The following is an 18,262-nucleotide window of genomic DNA, read 5'->3' as shown; positions in this document are numbered from 1 at the left end:
GGACATGCACAGGACACGAGGACTTGCCTAAGCACAGAGCTGGCATTGCACTACTGCTCTCTGCGTTTCATATCAGCCACTATTATGAAAGTTAACTCTATCCCAGCTGAAACCAGAACAATATCCAGACTGAATATCTTCTGTTGTCTCTCACCTGTGTACCATGCACCACTGAGAAGAGCTCGACTGTGTTTTTGTGATGACACGAGGGAAAGACCTTCAGCGCTGTAAGGAGGCAATGAAAACATAAGATGTAGCTGCAAGCAAACACATGGGACATATGATGCTTGCTTGATATAGAATTGCAGTCACCTCTTTACCCTATGGGCTGGGGCAGGTTAGGTGCAAAAAGAGACTGTGAGAGGTCATAGAATCATTCGGGTTGGAAAAGACCTCTAAGATCATCTTGTTCAACCTTTAAGCTACTATTAAAGTCCACCACTAAAACATGCTATTAAGTTCTACATCTACATGTTTCTTGAAGACTTCCTGGGCAGCCAGTTCCAATGCCCCACAACTCTTTCAGTAAATAAAGTTCTCCTAACACCCACTCTAAACCTCCCCTGGCCCAACTTGAGGCCATGTCCCCTCGGTTTATCAGTTGCATAGGTCTTGTGAGCTTTAAAGAGTCCCGAAATGGCCTGAGAACCTGGGAGAGCAATCAGCCTTCCTTCCACTGAGCTCTGCAAGTGTATGCCCTGATGGCATCCTGTGGGCTGGAGAGAGCTCTCTGTGATGCTGGGAATGGCTGTGAGGACACAACACAGCCCTGACCTATACCTGACTGCTGGCACTGCTCCTCTTTTCGGGGCACTGTTGAGTGTAGCACACTCCTGAAGCCCAGCTCTCAAGGATCAGCTGAAATAACAGTCTGTGGTTGTCAGAAGTGAGCAGACTTGTGTGGTCAGCACAGAAGCCTCTGCTTTCTGGAGTATAGTGTCAGCCTGGCAGGATTATCTTGTGTGTGCTGCTTTGCTTTGTGGCGTGCCTGGGTGGAGGGGATGTTATGTCCGCGTTGCCACCGCTCTCCGTGTGACAGCAAGTGCTATCAGCTTTGTGTGTTTGAGAAAGGAAAGGTCAAACCTCCGTGTGACACAGCTTTAAGAGGAAGAAAGAAACCCTGGCTGGGAGAGGTTTGTACTGAGATCAGCAGCAGTGGCCACAGAGAATCTGCAGCTGTTTTGCAAGCAGCACCCGGCTCTCCCCCAGCTCTGGGGCGATGTTTCTGCCCCAAGGCTGTCCTCCCCCAGGCACGGGAGAGGCAAAGTGCAGTCCCTGCCCTGCTCTCTCCAAAGGCTTATCTACAGCAGAAAGGCTTGAATACTTCTGTGTACTCCATTTCATAAAAATTCACGACACTCCTGTCCAAAGAAATGTCAAGCAAGTGTCAAGTGATCACATCATTTCTTTGGTAACCTTCAAAAGGAGACAGAAGAGTTTACTCTGCACTTTCCAAGTGTGAAGTGCCCATTCATTGCTCTTCACGCTTGTTCTTGTGTTTCTCTACTTGTTTCTCTACTTCCTGACTTTGCAGCCTCTCCCACTTACATCGTCTTTTCCGGGCAGATAGGTCCCTGTAGCAAAGAGCTGTTGCAGGGTGTGCAAGGATAGCAGATCTCGTTGCAAATTGGTGCTAAACTGAGATACCCAAAAGTATGGGATGTGTGTGTGAAATATTATATTTAAGCAGTCAGAATGGCTTTTACCATGATTGCTCGTTACCTACTAGGAAGGATTTGTTAATTATTAACATTAAAAGCTAAAATCTATGAAAAAAATGGTTACCCCAGTGCTTGCCTTCATTTTAGGAAGATCACAAGAGAAGAAGAAATTTGATAGCCAGTCAGACATATACTGATTGAGCAAGAGCCTGCCTAGGCAAACAAGTATATTGCAAACTAAGGGCTTCCTCATAACTAGTTTTGCAATACATTTAATGTGGGTTATCCAGGAGAACAATAAATTTAATGTTTTCACTTCTCTTATTTCCCAGCCAATGGTTGTGTTGTGAGTTTTGTTTTCAAGTGGGTATGAAAAAGCAAAATTAGAAGAAACAGAAATATATTATAAATTAACTCCTTTACTGGTCATCATAATTTTGCTGGCTATTCTCTTACAGCTGTGATTTTGAGGTGGTGGTTGGGTTGTATATCCTGCCTAACTTGCCTGTGTACAGAGCTCATTACATCTCTGCAGGGAAGAGTCAAGGTCTGAGAGATTTCATGAGGCACCAAATGAAGAAAACCAGGAAACTCCATAAGGGTGAAACAAGAAAAAAAACAACATTTTTTTTTCTTAAACATAACCCTCAAAGATGTTTGATGACTGACTGTTACTATCTTGACAGAATCTGGATTCTACAGGTCAACCATTGTGCCCAGATAACTCCTCACCTAAAAAGATATTTGAGACAAATAACAGGTAGGAGAAAAAAGGAAAAAGATAAAGGTTTGGGTTCTGACATCTCACTGGGGTTACCATGGTGGTATCTCAGCTGAGCTGGCAGGACAGAGCATGTACTCTACATGTGTCCAGCACATGCAGTACAGCCTTGCTAGACCACAGCCTGGCACACTAGCTGAGGCTGGGGGTTTACAGGTAAGTTACCCAAGGGAGGAGGTTTGCCATGAGGATCTGGGAGAGCTCATCACTTTGGAACTAGTTTAAAGCTTCCAGACAAATGTGAATCCAAGCATGTTTTCATAGATTTGATGTTTAACATAGCTCTCTTTCTCAAGAAAGGAGTGCCTACAAGAGGTGTGTTTTGTCCTAAAGTAGTCAATAACAACGCTATGCATTTTTCTCTCCCTAAAAAAAATGTTGTTCCAATAACAAAAAGGCTTAACTGATACTGAGTGATACTTGATACCTGAATTCCTGAGTTTTCTAAATAAATTTCAGAGATGACATTGAGAAACACATTGATGTTTATGATCTTTGACAGTCCCTTCCAACTGAACTTATTCTATTCTATTCTATTCTATTCTATTCTATTCTATTCTATTCTATTCTATTCTATTCTATTCTATTCTATTCTATTCTATTCTATTCTATTCTATTCTATTCTATTCTATTCTATTCTATTCTATTCTATTCTATTCTATTCTATTCTATTCTATTCTATTCATGGAGGATTCCCCGTGGCTTGTGGGCTCTGGCTGAAGTGATGTTCCTCTGCCTGACCTCAGATGTCCTGTTGCTCTCTGTTTCACGAGAAAAGCCTGGCACATGCAACACTAAAACTAAAAAAAAAGTGTGGTGCCAGAGTGGTGCCAAGCACTGTTCAAAAGACTCAGGCAAAGCAGAGCACATGGGGTTTAAAACACCATCTTCTGACTGTGGAGAGAGCTGCTGCTGAAAGGGACTAAGCAACAACTCATGCTGCAACACCCACTCGCTTTGTGTTCTCAGCTTGCAAAGAAGCAGCTCTCCTTACCTAGCAGCTTGGCTGGACAAAGTCTGGTAGGGTAACATTAAGTTAACATTTGTGGCATGTGTGGGTGGAAGCATAGGGGCTTGGAATCACTCATTACCACAGGGAAAAAGTTCTCACTATGAAGACTCTCAAAGCCTTTTTTTTTTTTTCTTTTTTCTTTTCTTTTAGTGCTCAGAAAAAAAATAATTCTGTAACAATATTAATTCTGAGAATTTCTGAATTTATTTCATGCAATCTTTCCAGAAGGTTTTATAATCAGACTGAATTTTGGCAGGATGTTTGATCAAACAGGAACATAGAGATGCAGTATGCAAGGAAGAAGAATCTAAGCTATTTATAGTAGACCATCTGAACTCTTTCTAGTGATACATGAAAGCAAGTAATTAACCTCTTCCCTGGATTGTTATTTCTCTTTCTAGTGATTCCCCTTCCCTGGCATGAAGGTTAACAGAAGATGCTTGTTTTGTTTGAGTGTTGTTTTATTTTACAGGGAAAAAAAAATATACAGTACTTGTTAGGCAAAAATCTTTTGGTCTGGATGCTCTGATGCTTTTTCCTTTCACCAGCGCAGAAAGACTATGAAATAGTGATCTACAGAGATTTTGCATCCCTATTGCTCAAAAGCAGAAACAAAAGACAACATGAGTTTTGGGTACCTGGTGCAAAGGATTAGGTGTGAAGTATCCTGTTGCTGCCCTGCTGGTTTACCCCCATATTGTTTTTGGGAAGTGTCAGAGGGCTGTGTGGTTGTGCCATGCAGTTCATGGACTTTGTTGAGAATGGCTCAGTGTCCTGCTTGGTGCTGGATCTTTGTCTCATGGAGATGGAAGAGATCACCACTCATGGGTCTTGCAGACTTCTGGGGTACTAAAAATGTACACTAGTTGCTGATGCCACAGTGCAGCTGACAGTTTAAATATATTTCAGTGGTTTTATTTCCAGAAAGGAAAATGAACATATGCTTTTCTAAAGAATGAGCTGCCAGCCAAGACATTCATGACAAAATGATCTAGTTTTCAGATAAAATGGGCCTTAATGAAGCAAGAATCATTAGGGTTTTCGAAAATGAATTGGAGATAAAATCTCATGGGATTTCTTCCTCCTTTGAAGTGTTCATGCAATTCTCATTCACAAGTGAGAGCTACACAAACCTGGCAGGCAGATGAGTTTAGCAGAGCACAGCTTCCATGGCAACTCCATATGTAGGGTCTTAGTCTGCATGCTCCTCCTCCAGTGACACACTGGTAACATTGAGTGGCACAGGTGACAAGCATCCTTGAACATGAAATGCATTTTCTATAAGGGCTCTGATTCTCCTGTCAGCTGGACACAGCAGCACCCACAGCTCAGTAGAAGAGTCCTGGGAGATCTGTACACTACAGAGTCCCTGCCATGACCTCTACTGTACGATTTCTATGGACTTACATATAGTTAAATAAAGGATATTGCATGTTTAGAGTTATATTGTATCCTTACTCAAAACATGGAAGCCTGTGGAAGGATTATCTTGTAGTGAAGTCACCTAATTTGGACAGATGGGGGAAGGGATCAGTGGAAGAAAGAAGTCTGAGCTGGTGGATAGGCCACAGAATTCACACATGACTGTAGACAATTTGCACATAAGCACCTGAGTTTGCCATTTGTGGAGCTGGGCAGTACTTTATCGTTTTGTTTCATCAGGGCAATGATGAGAGTATAGATCGTGTGATTGTAGAGAGGCTGTTGTAGGTGTTCCTTAATAGGAAAAAATAGATAGAGGAATGTGATGTCTTCATATTTCTTGAAAGCCAAAAGGTTCACCCCAAATGCATATTAAGATACCAAAATCATATTCATCCAGCTGCAATCCAGCCCGTTACCCACAAATCCCAGAGACAAATCCTAGCATTTAGTCTGAGCGCCCAAAGAGCCAAGCTGCTTATATTCATGGCACCTCCGGTAGTCAGCTCCATTCAACACTGTTCATAGATTTTCCTGAGTTACCTATTTGTTTTTCAAGCAGCATTTAACTGTTTTCTGACTGTGTTCAACTGTTCTCTGACTGTGCTAACATAAAAGATAATGAAAACTAGTCATTCACCAATGTTTCATGAATATACATGAGACTAACTGCACATAAAATATTACTTGGAACCTGACAACTGCCTTCATACATGCTGATGATCATTGTGTTGTAATAGCAGAGACTGAAGAAAGGAACAAGTAGTAAGCTTTAAACAGGAAGTAAAGATCAGAGCTTTATTAAAGTAGCTTTACAAAATCTGTGTTTAGTAGCAAACTGGACAAAGAAACAAGGTAATTGCAACCATAGAGCAAATGTAATAAGTAAGTTAGTGTTTCTTTTTCAGATAGATTTACTGGTTTTGTTCAAAAAAGAAAAGGAAAAAAAAGTGATGCATGTGTCCTACAAACCCTGCATTTACAGTCAGTAAATCTAATTACATGGAATATTACTCCTCAAATTCAAATGACTTTAGAATAAGCAAAGACAGTTAGCTAACTAACAGCCAGGATACAGAAAAAAATCTCTGAGCTGAGGCAGTCAAACCGCAGCATAGTGCCTTGTGACTGCAGGAGGGTGATTAACTCTTGATTCACTGTTCTGAGATGAGCAGGCAGCAGCCACTTCCTCTTGAAGAGTGTTGATATTGCAGTGTACTGCCTTCAGGCAAAAAGTATGTATCTTGCATGCTTTCCCAGACATTTGCTCATGTCTCTTGCACTGATTCTGCTCATACACTGATATTTAAGAACTGCTTTCTTAACTTTATCATCAGATACAGAACTTGACATACTGCTGGCAGCTGGTTGCATGTCCACTCTAAGGAATTTGCTGCCTGTAATTTTGATGAGGAATAACCATTAACAAAATGGGGAGATATCTGTACATTATTTTTTTTATTTTTATTTTTTTGCTAGTGTATTACTAACCACACGGTAAATACCAGATTGTACGAAGCTTCAAGCTTATGTGTTAAATGAGGTACATAAGCTAGTAAGCTAGTATGTATTCCTACCCTTTGTCAGTGGAGAAGAAACCAACAGACAACAACCTGGATCCTAGCATTTGGAGGTTGTTGACTCAGAGGAACCCATGGGTGACCATGTGCCTAACTTGAGTACATAAATTAAACTATCTCTACTACTAAATCAATTATTTATTGCTAACTTATTTTCACTTTGTTTGGGCATGGCCTTCTCTTTAGAAGGTCTTGAGGGCAGCTAGTTGGAATGATCAAGAGCAAGCACAGGGACAGAGGTAACCAGCTGCAGAAACCATTTATGTCCAGTGCTTCAGCTTGTTTGGGGGAATTCTGATTTAGCAGCCCAAACCTGCTCACAGGTGCCTAAAGATGGGTGGGACTGATTCAGGGTTCACTACCCTATGGGACTGGAACATTTATCTAGGTGCAACATTTGCAAATATCTTCCTCAAGGTCCTTTTTCTTCTCATTGAACTCCACAAACGGTGCTAATGAATGCAGGATGGTCTACCCATCAAATCTATTCCAGGGAGATTTCTAGGACACCTTTTTCTAACTCCTAAGAATACTAATAGGTATTCAAGATAAGGAAATAACTGCAATGGACCAAAGGCTCTTTAAAAGTGTGTGTCCTGTGTGGGCAATGCAGAGGTGGTACCTCCAATTGTGTTGTCAAACTGTGAATAGCACAGGTCACCCTTGAAGGTCTGATTTCATGATTATTGATGCTGTTTCTGCTGGACCAGGCAGCAGAATATAGTGCACATAGTCACACTGGTGTGAATCAGCCCAAATGCGTGTTTTGATGGCTTTTTTTTTTTTCTTCCCCACTCAAAGCCTTCTGGTACAAAATTAGCCTACCAACATTTTGTGAAAATATATAGGTGGAAGAGTTTCCATTCTTTCAAGCCTGAGGCTGTGACGGTTATCTGATAATAGGAATCTCATTGTCTCATTGCTGTCTTCACATGACCTGCAACCACAGTTCAAAGAAAGGAGGAACACAGAAGTGACGAACAGTGAAAGAAGAGCAGTGAAAGAACAAGTCCTAATTGGTGGTTTCACTGCCAGCTAAAAGTGATTTTATTGTTCACTCATGTCTCTTTTGTTACTGGTTTCCATCACGTGTTTTTGTCAGTTCTAAATCTTGCCCCCCAAAAGGGCAAAGTGCAACTAAAATCTTATCTTGTGATGTCAGGCAGCTTCATGACTTTGCATTAGAATCTTTCTCAAGATTAACTTATCTTTACCCTGCTGAGGGGCCCAGTTATTCCCCTTTTTGTTGTTGACTTTTAAAACTGATTCTCCCCACTTGTTTCATTTATTTTGAGTTTAAATCCTAGAAGCTGGTAATTGTTATTATACACACTTCAAGTCTTACACATTGATGACCAAAACCAGCCAACCAAATAAAAAAGCCCACCAAACATTAAAACACATCATTCTGAAGAAAATCCCCAAAATACTTATTTTAAAAGTAAACAAAACACAACATATTTGTTGTTATGTTTTAGCAGTGAAAAACATATCTGTAAAACTTAGTTGCAAGGTGTTTCTGAAGTGTTTTTCCTGACACTCCAGGCACAGGTGATTCAGTTTGACTTGACATGAAGAGAGTTTTCAGTTATTGCTACATCTCTAGCTCGCTCAACCAGAATAGCATTGATTGATCAGATGGTCTCACCTAGTATTTGTAGCAGAGGACACTGAGAAAAGAATAGGGTACCAGACGGAGATGGCATCATCAGAACCTCACCCTGCACAAATCGTATGTTTCTGTGCATTTTAGAACTGCTCAATGTTCAGATCAAGTAAACAACACAGTGAAAGGCTAGGATCTCGTGGATCTGTTCCTGTCTCTCCTCTAAATCTTGCTTGTCATTGCTCCAGATTCCCAGCTGTAAGAGAACAAAATAATCACTGATTAAATATGATGCTGTGAATGCTCATGAGTTGGTTAATTTATACAAGTCACATGATTAAATCAAAAGGTCTGTTATTTGTGATGTGATTTTTTTATTTTTATTTTTTTATTTGTTGTCTTTTCAAATAGAAACTTCTACAATAAGCTGAAAAATAAGCAATAGATGCACACATATGTTTAGAGGAAATATTCATCCACAAGTCCTGAATAAGAATGTCTGTCATGTTTTGTAAGGAGAAGTACAGATTTGCCCTCCAGATACGTTGATTTGCATTAATATATTGTTCCCCTGAGATAAATGTTTGTTTGCCTGATTATCCTAATGATAGCTACACAGACAGTACAGTAAAAATAAAAAATTAGACACCTCTGCCACCCCATGTTTATTTCACTAGAAAGTGAAAACTGCATCACAATAATATTTAAAATATTAATTATGTTTTAGACAGAGTTTGCAAATACTTTCCTAGGAAGACTGTCTGACTTGGGAATTCATTTGGGATCTCTTCCAGGATGCTAGGCTGGGGAAGAAAGTGACACCCTAGTAGGAAGTAGGATTGTGTCAGATACCAGTCAGAAAATATTAGTTATGCAGCTAATAGAGTTATGAAAAATCTGTTCTTTCACCTAAAACCTCAAATCATTAAGATAATTAATTTTTATTTACTGTGTAAAACAGGCCTGAGGGTTTCATCTGAAGAATCCTGTACTTACTCCAGTAAAACTCATTGAAAATATAGCTTTATTTTCTGGTAAAAGCAGAAACATTCAATATTGTGTTTGGGAGAGATGCATTGTATGTCATCATAATTTCCACCATTGCTATAAGATTATGATGCAGAAGGATAACTCAGGTAACCCCTTGGTGTCCCTTTTTGTCTCTGTTTTCTATCATTTAAAAATTAACAGTTAACCATGTGTTTAAATCTGGACAGATCTATCCTGCTAGGTAGTGGTATGTAATATATCTATGGCAAGAGTTTGTCCAGGTAAAACCATCCAAATGCTGCTAAAATCTTAGTCAAGAGTCATTTTCTAAATGTCAAGACAGAAATTGCAATAAGGGTTTAACCAGCCAAGTTCCTAGAGTATGAATATGTAATTTTGATTATGTAGAGGGAAATCAAAATTGCTCACACATGTAATTATTTGGCTGACTTTTCATTTTTCCCCTAATGTCTATAAACTCTAGTTTCTTTGATTACAACCTGCTTACCTTGGAGGGTCACAGATTGCTTGGAAAGAAGTCACTTCACAAAGTAGAAGTTTTCCCTAGAGGCAGATCTGGCCAAGAGACCAGATTAGATTATTTGCAGCCAACTTCTATATTAACTACAGTCTACGTGAAGCATTTTCTACCAACCATGGTTACCGTGTTGTTAATTTTACTGATAGATTCATTACACTGGTCTCATTTTAAGCTTGAAATGCAATTCTTTTCTTTAAACAAAGAATTAATTAAGAGAGTTCCACTGTGCAAACAGCATGAGTGCTTAAGATTTATACCCAATTATTAATGCAAAGATAAGAATTTAGAAAAGATTTTGGGATGGTGTTTCAAACCTGAAACAGCAATCAAATCTAGATGATGAATTATTTAACCTGAAAAAGTAGTGAAGAGGAAATGACCTCTAATTAATGTTTAAACTGATTAAGATGATTAATTTGCCCTAAATTGAATACACGTGGGGTTGAATCCATTGCACCTGAGACCACACATATAAAGGGTACATGTCTAAGTTTTCTTCAGAAGGCTAGTCAATGCCTTTTTAAGGCTTTGAGGATGGAAAGGGACTAAATCAGATCAAGATTTGTTCATTTTTCTTCCTTGCCTATGAAGTAGAGTCACGTGGGTTTAGTCTACTTAGATGATTTATTACTGGGTATCTAAATTTTAGGTCAAATGAAGATCACCTTATTATTATTCAACTTATTCAACCTGTGCGAGCTGAGAACATACAGTGGTACTGTACATAGAAGGCTACCTCTAGAATAGTCTTTGCTCCCCAAAAGTGGGTAATAGTAGGAAAATTAATCTTCAAGGTGATTCTTGAGCGCTCCTGAGATATGCTTTTCCTGAATTAAAATGTGTCTCAGAAGGGGTGTAGCCTGTTGACTAGGCCCTAGCCTGAGGCTTAGCTAGCATGAGGAACTGGTGGATGTAGCAGCTAACAGAGTGAGAAGTTGCAAAAGACACAGAGTACCATGAGGGCTGGAAGATTTCAGAGGTGTTTAAGGGAACTTGTGTGAGAGACTGCCAGACCCCAATGACATCTAAAAGCAACACTGGGGACTTCTGGGGAATTGAGGTGTCATAGCCTGAGGAACCATTTCAGTAACACCTGGTATGACTGAGACAACCAAGGTAATCCTATTAGAATTATCAATTTTGTGTGCAAATACAGCAAAAGTGTGAGCAACAGGGAAAAAGTAACTAGGAGGGCTGTTTATTTGGGAAGATACAAGGGTGGAGGAAAGGGAGGCATCAAGGTGGACTGGGAAAGAACAAGTTTAGGAAAATGGGGAGAAAGGGAAAAAATGAGCGTGTTATGTGTAAGCAAGTGGTTGGTCAATATCTTTGGCCAAGCACTCTGCCCAAACAGTGCACTTTACATCTTTTTCATATTAAAATCTGTTCCAATTTTCTGCATAAGCACAATTTCAGTTCTGTGAGATGTTTGCCAACTTCGCTACCTGGTGAATCGGACAAGGGGTAAAGAAAAGGAAAAAGTGAGTCTAGAGAAAGGTAAGAGGTGAGACAAGTAATATAGGGACGTATAGACTGCTGTCAAAGGGCAGCTCCTACTGTCTGTGAGGTGACAGACTCAAGGTGTCTGCAACACTTACTCCATTTTGTGGAACTGAGTAGACACCAATTCCATTTTGAGTTCCATAAAAATTGTTTACTAGAACCCCAGTCAACAAAGAATTCAACTTTAGGCTCTTCCTACTCTTCAAAGTCCAGCTTTGCTTCTGAGAAAATCTACTTTGTCAGGAAGGTCTGCAGTTTCGCATGCTTGGGCCAGTTCTGATCCAGCAATTAACTTCTGTGAGTCGTTGGGATTTAGGAAATTGACTGTTGTGCAAAGTAGATCAGCTGTAATTACAAGAGAATGACTGGAAGAAAGGAAAGTATTTCAAATAATGAAAGGATCTCAGTCTGAGATGAAATGTTTTTTTTTTCAGAGAAGTTCAACAATCTACCTCAATATACAGTGCAAATGCGTATTTTCTGTTCTGGAATATTCAGTTTAGAGTCTGACTTTGAGCAAGGTAAAGAAAAGCACAACAGAAAACACGAAAGACCAGAGATAAACTCTGTAAGGAATCAGTGCTTCAGTTCTAAGTCAGTCATTCTCCTAGACAGTATCTTACCCTTTGGTTTCTTAAAGAAAAAGGCCTACTGATAAAGCAAATGACATCAATAGGATTATATATCAACTATTTCTTCTACAAAGGTTTATTTCACCAAAGGTCTTAAATATGGCAGTTTCAAAAGTGCAGAAACAAGCTATCACAGCATTAGCTAGAAAGACTATTATATACAGAAGTGTTTCTGTGTATCACCATTTCCTAAAATATGGGGCCCCATTAATTTATATTCTAGGACTTTTAGGGTTATTCCAACATCATCTTCATGGTGAGAGATGGAACTGATTTTGCACTGCCTTCTGCATGCAATGAGACCGTATTTTTCAGAGGTTCCGTGTGTCCTTAGGCTCTTTGGAGAAAGAGCAGGACTTGTGGATTTGTTGCTGGCTTGGGAAATGTATTTCTCAGTCCTGAGGAGGTAACCCACCATGACTGAACTCTAAGTATTGACTCTAACTTATTATTGGGTCCAGCTTTTGACAGATAAAATACATTTCACTTTCAGTGCACAGTGTTACCAGTGGTTGCCCATCAGCCAAATTTCCTTCACTGTAAAATTGGTTTCAGAGACTTGAGATAAAGCCTTGTAAAGATGCTCCTAATTCACATCAATGACTACGGCACCAGCCTGGGACCCAGGTTCTTCAAAATGCTCCAACTGCTTTTGACAGATAGTTTTGTTGAAGCTTACAACATTGAGTAAAATGAACATCATCAGCAACCACTTCCATTCAGTTGAATTTATGCTTTCTTATGTGTCAAATCCTCAGACCATGTGATACTGATATGTTCGAATGGGAAGAAGAAATACAAGGTCCTTTCCTCCCAGCGCTTCATGGTTCAGCTGCCAACAAATCTTTTAACATTTTTTCTTCCCAAAACAAGCAACAGATGATGCTTCTAAATACACTCAGTTTGAAAGGAAAACAGAAGTGAAATAAAATGCTTCCAGATCATCTTGGGGAGTAGATACCTTTTCAAGAAATTAGGAAATGTGCATGATTAAATATGAAGGACATTAGCGATTTGTGATGTCCTTATTTGTGATGTCCACTCCTTTTCAAGCATTTTTAATTTATAATTTCTGATGGGCTATCTAGGTTTGAAAAGTAATCATAAATAGCAAGGAGACATCAGAAGCTGTAAAACCCAAATACAATAACACATTTAGTGAATGTCAGTAGGATTTTAAACTTTGGCCTAGGATTTTCCAATATAGATATCTTAACTTAAGCACATCTCTTTAAACACTGAAATATGTAAATGATCTGATAGTCAAAGATTACTTAGAGCACTCACCAACCTAAATGTGAGATCAAACAAACTATTTGCACATTAGTGACCAGTTCTAGCATCTGTACTTATTATTAACTTTAGTTTTCCTGTGTCTTAGTTTCCATTTGTATGGTAGGACTATTTACCCAGTTTGATTGAATATGCGGAATACACTGAATAACTGGAAAATCTGACTGTCTTGTACAACCTAACTAAAATTAGTGAATTCCATTTATGGTGTCTAGGGCTGTTAGAATCACCCCCATCTTGATGATGTCCTCAAGAATTTACAATATAAGATAGACAGTGTGTGGACACAACAAATGGGGAGAATGCAATGTGCCACTAAGATCAGTGTATTAGCTGTATTTCAGCTAAGTTAGATACAAAATCTTTCATATGTAAAGATGACCTTTAGCAAAACACTTGCCACACTTCTGGTGCTTTACAGGGAATTGATAATAACACTTAATTAGACGTCTAAAGTTCACGGGAAAATATTGAGTGCTCTGTTTTATAAGTTAGCTTTAGAAATTGGACTTGAAATCATTCAGCAAATGCATCTGTTCACCATTAATATTTTCCTGTAACATTCTGATTTCTTAATTAGCGGGATCGAATACTAGAAGAGATACTGTGTTTGTACTGTTTTCCCTGAGGGCTGCTTATCATCCCTTGATGACCATGTCAAACTCCCGTTCATTTTTGCAATAGCCATTTCCTATCCAAGAGTATAATTTAGCCTAGGGAATTTATCAGCTACAAAATAGACATTAGCTGCTCAGAAGAGGCAATAATACCATATTTTAACTCATCCTATAGTCATTATGCTTGATGAGGCTATTTCTTAGTCTGTCACTAAAGGAAATGTCATTAAAACTGGAAGGCTCCAGATGTTTGGAGCTGCTCTGTAAAGTGACTTCATCAAAACAAGTCCAAGCATTATGGGGCAAATATACATGGTATATAATTCAAGAAAACGTCTAGTGAACCCAAAGCCAGTTCATTGGGTGGTTCTGAATTCACACTGAACCAAGGGCAAAAGGTAAATTAATGCTATTTCCAGAAGGTTTCTGGACTGGGCTGCGGGTTAGAGGAATGGTTTTTCAAGATTTTATTCACTGATTAATGAAAAATTGCTCAGTTCTTCCAAAGAAAAAAGTCTAATATTAAAACAAAACAAAACAATTCGCCTCTGGCTTCGCAGTCTTCTGCATTTCTGGTATAGAAAACCCTGCAACCACAATGATGTAGGTGAATGTTTATCTGTGTGCATACGTGTAAGTAGCCATGTATGTAGTGTGTACTAGTGTGTGTTGTATGTTGCGTGTGGTTAATCAATGAAACATTTGGACTCTGGCCCTTTTTCTTGAATTTATTATAATGTAATAACAACCTTTTTTACATTTGTAAGGACAGAAAATAGCATAGAAATAAATGCTGAGTCTTTCCCTTGTTCTGCTCTCAGCAAAGACTAGAAATCTGAAGAAAACAGGAGGAAGGGGGAATCTTCTGAACTCCTGATTCCCAATAGACCTCTCAGTCCTCTCTCTTACTTGTGATTACGTGTTATGACAGGTCAAGTGAAGTGTGTGGCATCCACTCTGCCAGGTCTTCTAAAATCTGAGCCAAGAAGGCCTGCTGGTTAACCTATTTTGAACACTCTGCCTTGAGAGTCGTAGTATTTCATTGGTGTACAACACTGTGGTTTCTCTCCCACCTTGTGATATGTCTTTCTAGATCAACCAGATAATGTTTTTGATATTTAAGAATTAGCAAGGCATAAGAAAGTACCAGTTTTACTCTAAATGCAGGGAATGCTGGGCTAGATGCAGGGAGAAATAGGAGGTGAAAGCTAATTTTGCAGGTGACAAGGCCCAGTTGGTTTGTCTTGGTGATGAGCTTCCTTAATTATCCTGTACTCCATAAGGCCACAGAAATTTACCCTCTTCTGCACTCAGCTATATAGGAGAACAAAATTGCACAGCCATTCACCTTAACTGCATGTGTCTGAAGTTACTGAAAGGTCTGAGCAACAACATATGGAAAGGCTGGATGAAAATCCAACCTTCTGGTCTTGCAGGTAACAAAAAGTAGACAGTTACTTGGATACTGCTGAGATATAATGAACAAAAAGAGAAAAAAAAACCTTCTGGAGAAGTATCAGCAAGCTGTCTGGACTGTATGGAAATATATAGAAAATAAAGTGTTTTCTTTATCAAATCAAACTGAGAGTGAGAACAATTCCAGTTAAAATAGTTGGGTGCCATGAGGTGGATAAGTCAAATAACTTAGTTGGCTTCTTGGAGGGATGACTTCCAAAGTGTGACAGGGCTGGAAAATCATCTATAGCTTGAAAGAGCATACGTTGTTAAAAGAAGACGAGCAAAGTATAAGAAAGACTATGTCAATGTATGTATCCATGATACATAGTGAACAAAGACATAGAGACGTAGATATATACAGTCCATAACCAAGAGTCCCAGATGGACTTTCTTCAACTGAGTTTTACACAGCATAGAGCAAGATGATAAGGAGAAGATTTTAAGAAAACTTTTGAAGGAAAAAGGAGAACAATAATGTTTATTCAAGCTCAATCTGATTAGCATTTTATCAGACCTAAGACTTCAGGGCAGACTCAGAAAATAGAGAATGTGCAAATGACAGAGTCATTAGTAAATAGTTAAATAGTGTGAGAGAAAGAAGCTAAATTATTCACAGTTGAATGCTGAGTGTCTGCAACAGCATTTAGGTGTCTGGTCAAAAACAAACAAACAACAACAAAAAAACCAACAACACTAAACTACTTCCTTTCAGAAATGCTAAGGTATTTCAAGGGAGTTTCACCTTAAATTCTGACGTAAGTGCAAAAGTGGTCTTTGCATTGTTTGTACTCTATACTTAAAATCAAATAACTGTTGAGGTGGAAAGGCACCTCAGTAGACTAGTCCCTACTCCCACTCAAAGCAGAGTCAGATACAATTATTTTCCCAAGGCCTTGTCTGGTTGGGTTTTGGATATCTGTAAGGATGGAGACTCTAAACCTCTTTGGGCAACCTGTTCCATTGTTTGACCACACTCACTGTGAAAGAGTTTATTCTTATTTTTTATCAGTATTTTCTGAATTTCAGTTTGTGCCCATTGAATCTTATTCTATCACTAGAATAAGCGAACCAAGAAGAGTTAGACTCCAAATTCTTTTCTTTTTCTATTCAGGTATTTATACAGATTGACCAGATCCCTCTGCACCTTTTCTTCTCCAGGCTGATCAGTCATAACTCTCTCAGCCTGTCCTAATATGTAAGACCCTCCTCACATATTTTCATGTTCTTTTGTTAGACTCATTCCAGTAAGGCCATGGGGAGTCCAGCTCTACACATAACACTGCATTTGTGTCTCACCGGTGCTATGCAGAGGGGAAGGATCGCTTCCTGTTGGTGACATTCTGCCTAATGCAGCCCAGGAAGCTGATGATCTCTGCTGCAAGGGTCCACTGCTTGTTTGTGTTCAACTTGGGATCCACCAGGACCCCCCGTCTTTCTCTGCAAAGGTACTTTCCAGATGTCAGCCCCAGCTTGTCCTGGTGCCTGGGGTTATTTGTCACCAAGGAGAGTATACCTTTCATTTTCTTGAACTTCATGAGGTTCCTCTTGTCCCATTCCTCCAGTCTGTCAAGGTCCCTCTGAATGACAGCATCAGCCATTCCTCCCCATTTTGTACTGCCTGCAGACTTGCTTAGGCTGCAGCCTGTCTCATCCAAATCCTCAATGAAGATTTTGGGCAGCGTTGGCCTGAGTTGGGACCCCTGGACCCAACACTACTGACAGATAGCCAGCTGGGCTTTGTCCTGCTTACATAAAAAATGCTTTAATCATGCCTACAGCATTAATGCCCTGGAATACCACCATGCTGTACTCACAAAAAGAGAAAACGGGGAGAAAGAGAGAAACTATCAGGCTGTGAAGACTTAATCCCAACCACTGGCTTTGACTTCTAATCCTATAAAGGAACCATTTTCCATCCAAGACTGACAATATGGGGAATAATCTTTCCAGTTTTACCTCTGCCTACTCCTCTGCAGTGCATGGGAACAAAGTAGAAGCAAGAAAATATCTCTTTGCAGGGCTGACTAACAGCATCTACAGCAGGGATGTTCATAAAAGTAGCATCCTGTTGATGCTTCTTTGTTGACAGAGAGGCATTAGACAGCTGTTATCAACAAAGATACTCTCTCTGTTTGGATCCTTACCTGCATATTTTACTGCATGTTGCTATCCTTTTTCTCCTCTGTCCACAGTAGTCTTGATAAATTCAGGCCTGATCATAAGCACGATCTCCTATGCTATTCATAGTGCAGCACAATTACACCTATTGCAACATGATTAGCAGACGAATTCAGCTCTGGTAGAGGAATAAGAACCTTCTTTGCAGTTAGATTAATTAATCTGCAAATAAATATTATGAAAATTTTCTTACTTTGTGGACTGAGTAGAATACATTAGCCCAAAAGAGTATAAGTTTTTGTCAATATAACACTTAATAGTTCATTTTTTAGAGGAACTAAATAAAGGTTTCTAACCAATTTGAATAAATCAATTTAAACATTACATAAATGCATGAGATGGCATCTAGTTTCTTTTATAATAGGTCAGCATTATGGAAAATTTCTCCATTACAATAAGGGTATGTCAGCTCTAGAATATATTATTCTAGAATAGCTAAAACTAGAATATATTAATACATAATGATGAAAGAAGCTATAATACCTAATGTATTTCCATCTAATGCAGAAATCTGTCTTCCATATAAAACCTAACAAATCATCTTTCCAGTATATCAGACTTTAACCGTCCTACAACAGATACTTTTCACAACAGTGTTATGTGGGTGGTAGTATATAGTGCAGTATATGCAGTGTATACAATATATACAATCCCCTTGTAGCAGGATTGAATTCTTATTCTGGTATTCTGATTACTAGTTAGATTACTTTTTATTTTTTTTTAAGTAATCATAGGATCTTCAGTTCCATAAATATATATATATATATATATTTCAGTTTGATTTCACATTTAGCTTAAACATTTCATGGACACTGAGTTCTATTTTTCTATGGATTCTTGTAAACATTTGTGTTTACCTTAGAAGTTTCACTATCCCTTTTTTATATAAAACTCAAGACACTGTTGAATTCATGGTACCTTTTGTAATTTTTTGTCAATATCTTTCACTATCTGCAGCAAAGTGAGTGTCTGACAATCTTAGTGTGAG

The 18,262-nt window shown here is 38.9% G+C and overlaps 1 long non-coding RNA gene across 1 annotated transcript; it reads right to left on the bottom strand.

The window, feature by feature from the left end:
• Positions 1 to 4,927: 4,927 nt before the first annotated feature.
• LOC310886700 lies at positions 4,928 to 9,946 on the bottom strand. Its single transcript, XR_014575435.1, has 3 exons — positions 9,908 to 9,946; positions 9,561 to 9,628; positions 4,928 to 8,318 (listed from the first exon to the last, which is right to left on the bottom strand). It is a non-coding gene; the product is annotated as an uncharacterized lncRNA (long non-coding RNA).
• Between the last annotated feature and the right edge of the window lie 8,316 nt (positions 9,947 to 18,262).

Source organism: Anser anser (genome assembly GCF_964211835.1).
Source record: "Anser anser genome assembly, chromosome: 1".
Taxonomy (NCBI): domain Eukaryota; kingdom Metazoa; phylum Chordata; class Aves; order Anseriformes; family Anatidae; genus Anser; species Anser anser.
This window is presented reverse-complemented; position numbering and strand designations above follow the sequence as displayed.